This window comes from Tachyglossus aculeatus, chromosome 3 (genome assembly GCF_015852505.1).
Source record: "Tachyglossus aculeatus isolate mTacAcu1 chromosome 3, mTacAcu1.pri, whole genome shotgun sequence".
NCBI lineage: Eukaryota > Metazoa > Chordata > Mammalia > Monotremata > Tachyglossidae > Tachyglossus > Tachyglossus aculeatus.
In genome coordinates, this window is record NC_052068.1 from 32,335,854 (window position 1) to 32,344,055 (window position 8,202).

An 8,202-nucleotide genomic window follows, 5' to 3' on the forward strand; every position below is an offset into this window, starting at 1 on the left:
AAAAATATTTGTAGGGAGAACTCGGAGAGTCACATAGGGAGGGTGGAAAATGGGGGGTGGTTGGGAGAAAAATGAAAGGTAAATGAAGCTCTAGTCCAAAAACTGACTCAAATTTTTTTAAACGTCAACCAATTTGCTCTTCGAAGCAAGTTATCCAGAAATAATTTATCATAGTCCTCCTTATTTGTTCCTCCATAAATGTCAAGTTCTTGATGCTCAATTCTATTTTGAGTACGCCACGTCCATCACTCACTGAAACTCTTTGTCACTGGCTCTACCCAGGATAATCTTAGTTTTCTTCATGGAACCCATCTGGTACGTGCCAGGTCCGTATATTATCCCACCTGCAAGTTACATGGCCGATCTTTCTTAGCTTTGCTTCTCATATAGTTTGTGTTACAGGTTTAACATCTGTGATTGCATCCAAATTTCTTGGTTTCAAATGGGTCCTTGAAGTAAATATTTATTGCATGTATCACTCCATTGCCCTTTGCATAATAACTATTTTCTGTTCTTGGGAACATGCTGTAAATCAATATGCATGGCAATGTTGGCAGGGGTGGAATTGAAAAGTTCTCTTTTTCTTCTTCAAGGGCAACATCATCCAACAGTGACCTACTGATTTCTTTGAAATGGAGCCACACTACTTTCCTCCTACTGCTATTTTCACCATCAAATGTTTGCTTCGTTTATTTCCTAAGTTGGGTGTAGCTTTTCACTTCTTCAAGTTATTCAAGTGATCAGATCCGTCAAGGAAATATTATTTGCACATTTGATTATCTTCAGAAGATTTAGTTGTAGCCTAACTTTATGATATTTCACTTACAATCTTTCTAGTTTCCTTTCCAACTCAGCCGTATGATTTGGAAGTACAATCCAGTTGTAGTCAAAATTAGGTGTGCCTAGGTAGCTCACTATCAACACTGAATCTCTCTTCTGAATTGTGTTTCTTGAATGACAACTCTAATCTGGTTGTAAACAGATTTGGCATGATAGTGTCTCCGTGTTTGACTCCTCTTTTATTCAACACAAGCAGAAACATCATGATTTCTCTTACGCATTCGTCACTCGTGTCATAGAGAAGGTCTGGATGTGTCAAGTCATTTCCATTTGCTATAAGTGCTGTGAAACAATGAAGAATTCCATTGAATTTAAAAGCTTCATAATTAATGTCATGGGTTCAAATCCTGGCTCTACCAATTGTGAGCTGTGTGACCTTGGGCAAACCACTTAACTTCTCTGTGCCTCAGTTACCTCATCTGTAAAATGGGGATTAAGACTGTAAGCCCCAAGTGGGACAACCTGATCACTTTGTATCCTCCCCAGCGCTTAGAATAGTGCTTTGCACATAGTAAGCACTTAACAAATACCATTTATTATGATTATTATTATTATTATTACAATGAATGCAAACCACATGAGACTTGGTATTCAACATCTCATTCTATTGGGGATGGGGGGCAAGGGGGTGAGAGGGTTGAATTGGGAAATAATTGAGAAGCCCGAGCAGAATTTGGTTTATTTTCACTTCATTTTCATCTCTCCCTCTGGTGACCTCTTGGTCACACCCTCCCTTCTGCTAAGAATTCTCTCCTCCTTCTCATAATCAAGGACACTGTTCTTACCATCTTCAAAGCCCTTGGGAAATCACACATTCCTCTAAACTGTAAGCTCATTATGGGCAGAGAATGTGTCTGCTAATTCTGTTGCTGTGTGCTCTCCCAAGGGCTTAGTACAGTGAGCTGCACACAGTAAGTACTCAATAAATATCATTGATTGATTGGTCCTTAAAGAGACCTCCCCAATTAATCTTCATTCTCCTCATCCCATCCCTGAGGTACTTAAGTATTTCAGAGTCAACCGATAACACACGTATGTAACCAATAATCCATCACTTCCTCCTACCTGCAACATATGTAGTGTCTGTTTCTTTTAGGTCAGGGACAATATCAAGTAAATAATGTCAACTATAACTGTTGCACTGTAGCACACTCCTTGACATATAGCAGGTTCGCAGTGAATACTATCAATTGATTGATTGACTAATAAGATGAGAATGTGACTGATGAAAACTGTGAGAAGAGAGTTGATATCAGGGGGTTTTGAAGTTTTTACGCTTTGTTTTCCATCGACAATATTCGCTTCATTTATTTCCACATTGGAGTTAACATGTTCATAATGTATGTGTTAGAACTGTGTACCAGCTGCTTGATATTGAGACCAAACCACTCCTGTGAGAGCTTTTCTACATTTCACATTGCCAGTGGTTCTTCATTTTCTTCCAAAATTACTTCTATATTTCCCTCCTTCCTGGTTCTCACCTGCCTGAAAGTGACATACAGTGACTTCGGATGAGTAGTGGTTTCTGTAAAATTTTTGAAACATTTTGTTTACCTTACATCTGCTTTTTGTCTTCTCTCCATTTTCATATTTTCAGTGCCACCATTATTTTCTGTTCATCTTTAAATCACTTTTGGCTCCAAACTTTATTTCTGCTGTAACCCTTAACTTCTTTTCCTAAACACTCAATAGTCTCTTTTAAACATCTTCCAAATTATTTTTGCAAAAAGTTTTGCATTCCTCATTTTTTTTTCATTCAGTTACATCAATGTCCTCCCTGCTGTTATTTTCAGTGTATTTTCCTAAATCTTTCCTTTCTTTCTGGGCACTGTTTTCTCTTTTATTTATGTGTGAACAAGATTATTTGTGTACAGAGTACTTCATAATCACTGTCTATTTCAACGGTGGAGTTACATTCAGGGTTCAAGGTGCATTATGCCTCTACAAACACTGTCTTTCTAAATTGGCACTTCCATTTTGACTGTTGATCTTTTCATATCATTTAGTCTTCTTGGATACCGATGACTTCAAATATTGATTACAACAGCTGGTGAAATGAACTAGGCAAATGCCGTTCTTCCTCTCAGTAGAGATATCCAATCAATCAATCAATGATATTTATTGAGGGTTTACTGTATGCTTTACTAAATGGTTGGGAGGATACAATGCACATTCCCTACCCACATAGTCTACAAATGACCAGAGACTAGATGATTGCATGGTGAAGTGAAAAGAGCATGCAACTAGGTTTTAATCTCCGGTCTGTCAACTGTCCACTGTGTGATCTTGGAAACTTTAACTTCTCGGTGCCTCAGATTCTTCATCTATAAAATGAAGCTCTCTGCTCTTCCTATTCTTGGATTGTGGGCCTGGAATAGGACAGGAACTACGTCTCATCTGACTATAGGTACCTACCCAATGCTTAGCATAGTGCTTGTCTCATAGTACATGCTTAATAAATACCATACTGCAGAGTGAGTCAGTCTTGCTGTGATGACTTCACCAAGATTATTCCAGACGTACTAATTCTGTTTTCTAGTCTCATGAAATACAGACAGCTCCTCGGTACAACTAGTCTTCTTCTTTATTTCACTGTCCTTTTACAAGCTTGCCCATGAAATGGTTCTTATCATAACAATAATAATGATATTAACATTAATAATAACAATTGTAGTACATGTTAAATATTTACTATGTGACAAACACTATACTAACCTCTAGGGTAGATATAAGATAATCATGTCCCACATGGGTCTTACAGTCTAAGGAGAACAGATATTGAATCACCATTTTGCAGATGAGAGCAATCAGAGGAGTTAAAAGACTTGCCCAAGTTCACCCAGCAGACAAGTGTTGGATCAGGATTAGAACCCGGATCCTGTGACTCCCAGGCTCATAATCTTTCCACTAAGCATATTATTATTCTATTTTACTCGTACATATTTACTATTCTATTTATTTTATTTTGTCAATAGATTTTGTTTTGTTGTCTGTCGCCCCCTTCTAGACTGTGAGCCCGCTGCTGGGCAGGGACCGTCTCTATAGGTTGTCAACTTGTACTTCCCAAGCGCTTAGTACAGTGCTTTGCACACAGCAAAGCATTGCTGCTGTTCATTACAACCCCATTCACGACCTCATAGAATGACCTCTTTAGAGGTCATCTATTTTTGCTTTCAATTCTCAACTTACCTCCACCTCTGTCTGCACTGTGGGACTGTGCACTTGAAATATTTACAATAAGCAGCCTATTGCTAAGGATAAAGTTTTGCTATTCTTTAGAAAAATATGTCAGCTTTCTACAAATGTATTCACTTAATCACATTCATTGAGTGCTCACTGTGTGTGCAGCACTGTACTAAGCACTTGGGAGAGTAAGAAGCAGCATGGCATAGTGGATAGAGCATGGGCCTCGGAAACCTTCAGACCACCACTTGTCTGCTGTGTGATCTTGGGCAAGTCACTTCACTTCTCTGTGCCTCAGTTACCTCATCTGTAAAATGGGGATTGAGACTGTGAGCCCCACGCGGGACAGGGACAGTGCATGGCACATAGTAAGTGCTTAATGAATACCCTAATTATAATTAGTATTACAAAACAACAATGAACAGACAGGTTCCCTTTCCACAAATGACACAACCCATTTCCTCATAAATAAATCTTTAAATCTTCTTTTTTTTTAAATGGTACTTGTTAAGTGCCTACTATGGGCCAGGCACAGTATTAATCACTGGGGAAATAATAATGATAATGGCATTTGTTAAGCGCTTCCTATGTGCAAAGCACTGTTCTAAGCACTGGGGGGATACAAGGTGATCAGGTTGTCCCACGTGGGGCTCACAGTCTTAATCCCCATTTTACAGACGAGGTAACTGAGGCCTAGAGGAGTTCAGTGTCTTGCCCAAAGTCATACAGCTGACAGGTGGCGGAGCTGGGATTAGAACCCATGACCTCTGGCTCCCAAGCCTATGCTCTTTCCACTGGGCCACAGTGCTTAGATAATCAGGTTGGACACAATCCACGTCCATGTGGGGCTCAATCTTAATTCTCATTTGACAAATAATACTAATAATACTAATAATAATAATGGTATTTGTTAAGTGCTCACTATGTGCAAAGCACTGTTCTAAGCGCTGGGGAGGTTACAAGATGATCAGGTTGTCCCATGGGGGGGTTCATAGTTTTTTAATCCCCATTTTACAGATGAGATAACTGAGGCACAGAGCAGTTAAGTGACTTGCCCAAACTCAAACAGTTGACAGTTGGCGGAGCTGGAATTTGAACCCATGACATCTGACTCCAAAGGCCGTGCTCTTTCCAGTGAGCCACGCTGCTTCTCCGCCAAATGAAGTTAAAGACCCAAAGAAGTTAAGTGATTTGCCCAAGGTCACAGAGCAGACAAGTGGTGGAGCAGGAATTAGAAGTCCAGTCCTCAGACTCCCAGGCTTATGCTCTAATAATAATAATAGCATTTATTAAGCGCTTGCTATGTGCAAAGCACTGCTCTAAGTGCTGGAGAGGTTACAAGGTGATCAGGTTGTCCCACATGGGGCTCATAGTCTTAATCCCCATTTTTCCAGGTGAGGGAACTGAGGCCCAGAGAAGTGAAGTGACTTGCCCAAAGTCACACAGCTGACAATTGGCAGAGCCGGGATTTGAACCCCTGACCTCTGATTCCAAAGCCCGGGCTCTTTCCACTGCGCCATTAGGCCACACTGTTCCTTGTCTTGTATGGGCCAGTGTTAACTACTGTATCCTTTTTACTTCCCAGTGATGACAGAATGCAACTTGCACCATACAATTTTTGATTATTCCATTGTTTACTATCAATCAATCAGATTTATGAATGCCGAGCACTGTACTAAGCCCTTGGGAGAGTACAACACAACAATACAGCAGACAGATTCCCTGCCCTCAGTGAGCTTTATAGTCTAGAGGGGCTTACAGCCCTTACTCAGGCTGCACTAGAAGTCAGGTCCTGCTTTCCCTGTTTACTCAGACCCAAAGTAGACTCTCAAGGCAATTATCTGGATATTTGAGTCAGAGTAATAAAATAATCTCCTAACAATCAAAGGAAGTCTTTGATTTCATGGCCCGAATTAGTTCGGAAATTGGTTAGGACACACATTATGTGGCCTGGTGTGGAGAAGTTTTCAAAGGTCATGTGAATTGACCTTAGAAAAAGGACAACCAACTTTCAGTAATGTGAAGAGATCATCTTCAAGCCACAAAGCCACAGCATCTGAAGCCCAGAAAGAAAATTGGGGCTGACACTTTGCCCTGAGCGTTTCCTTTTCTCGGTCCAATGACATGATTTAAGACACAGTTTCATTTGGACATTTCAGGCTCCCTTCTTTCGGGCCTCATTTTTTTCCAGTTTCAGTTAAACATGCTTTTGCAGCTGACACCTATTAATAATTTAAAGGGCATGTTCTTTTGAACAATGCTCAAAATTGAGCTATTACCCACTCAGGGATATTTACATAGAGCCAGAATACAGCTGCTTAATAGGCTTTTCCAACTAAACATTTCTTTTGACCCCTGTGTATCTTTAACAAGCAACAGACTATAGTGTACTTGTATAATGGTTTTACTGTATCTGTCATAAGTAGCCACTGGGAATTATTTAACCATTTATAAACAAAGCAGTATAATCTCTCTATATATACTACTATATATATATATTGTCTTGTGTTAAAGTTATGTCATACACTAATTACTTTTAGACCCTACTACATGTCATTTACAAATATATCACAGAAAGCAGAAACATGTAATTAGGAATTACTACAGCATGTGGGTATTAGGCGTTTGCTGAGTGAGTCCTCTATCCCCAAGAAAAGTAGAAAATTGAAGTTGGATTATTTAGTTTTTAGTCCACCCCAAGACAATCTCGAGGTCATTATACAGGAAGTTAGTTCATTCATTCAATCGTATTTATTGAGCGCTTACTGTGTGCAGAGCACTGTACTAAGCATTCCAGATTCATGAAAATCCAATCACAAGTGATTTGAAATAATATTTCTTATTTTTCATCCGTGAACTAGAAAATACAGGACTGATGAGCAGATGATACAACCCTAAAACTTGATGTGTTTCCTTTGGTTTAGCCCACCAGAATTAATTTATCCACTTAAATCATAATCTTATTCTCCTTGGCCTGAGCCAAATGGCTAAACACCCTTAGCTCATTGCTATCTGCCAGGATAGAATCCTTTAACAGCAGTCTTGGGCTTTTCTGATTTGGGGGAGGTTTGTTTGTTTTTTAGTTGGACTGACCTTCCTGGTGCCTTGACTGAGTAATGAAAAGAAATGTTTAAATGTTATTGCTCCAAAAATCATTAAAAAAAATAGTTAGTGGATGGGCCTGCAAATCAGAAGGACTTGGGTACGAATCTTGGCTCCGCCACTTGTCTTCTGTGTAACCTTGGGCAACTCAGTTCACTTCTCTGTACCTCAGTTGTTTCATCTGTAAAATGGAGATTAAGATTATGAGCCCCACATGGGACAGGGACTGTGTCCAACCTCATAAGCTTGTATCTACTCCAGCGCTCAGCACTATCCATGATCCATAGTAAGTGCTTAACAGATACCATCAACATCATAATTATTTTCATCATTATTAGGAAAAAGATAGGTTTGCTGTGGTAATTTATCCTTTCCTTGGATGTAGATGTTCAGCGTAACTGCTAATTTAGTAATTATAATCATAATAATAATTAACGGTATTTGTTAAGCGCTTACTACATGCCAGGCATAGTACAGATGAGGTAACTGAGGACTAGAGAAATGAAGTGATTTGCCCACAGTGGACAAGTGGTGGAGCTGGAATTGGAACCCATGACCTTCAGAGTCCTAGGCCCGTGCTCGATCCACTATGTCATGCTGCTTCTCTGACCATTTAATTAATGTCTCACGTGAAGTTTCCACTTTTTCCTCTTATTTTATTTAAATATAGAGTATGTCCATATGGGCCCCTTCAGGATCACACCTGGAGAGTTTCCAGTCCTCTACCACTCTCGGCTACAGGGGGGAGAGTTAAACAGAGGTATACCCATTCCATTCCTAGCTTGGGCAGTGGCTAGTGAGTGGAAGACAATCTGCTACAAGTTAAAACTCACCCGTGCTGGGCATCAGCAGCATGGGAAACAGTCAAGGGCAGAGACTCAAGTTTACCACGTGGAAGGCGGCAACTGTAACCGCTTCTGTATTTTTACCAAGAAAACTCTATGGAAAAGCTACCAGAACAACTGCAGACGGAGAATGAGGTGTTCTGGGAGAGACGTGTCCATTGAGTCGCTATAGATCAGAGACGACTCGACAGCATAAGACATGTCCTTATGGGGCAACTCCACTATCAGGGAG

General features: G+C 40.0%; 1 non-coding gene across 1 annotated transcript; it reads left to right on the forward strand.

Moving 5' to 3' along the window:
- The first annotated feature begins 7,810 nt into the window (after positions 1–7,810).
- On the forward strand, positions 7,811–7,948 carry LOC119926126. The gene has a single exon (XR_005450032.1). It is a non-coding gene; the product is annotated as a small nucleolar RNA SNORA7 (small nucleolar RNA).
- Positions 7,949–8,202: the final 254 nt, after the last annotated feature.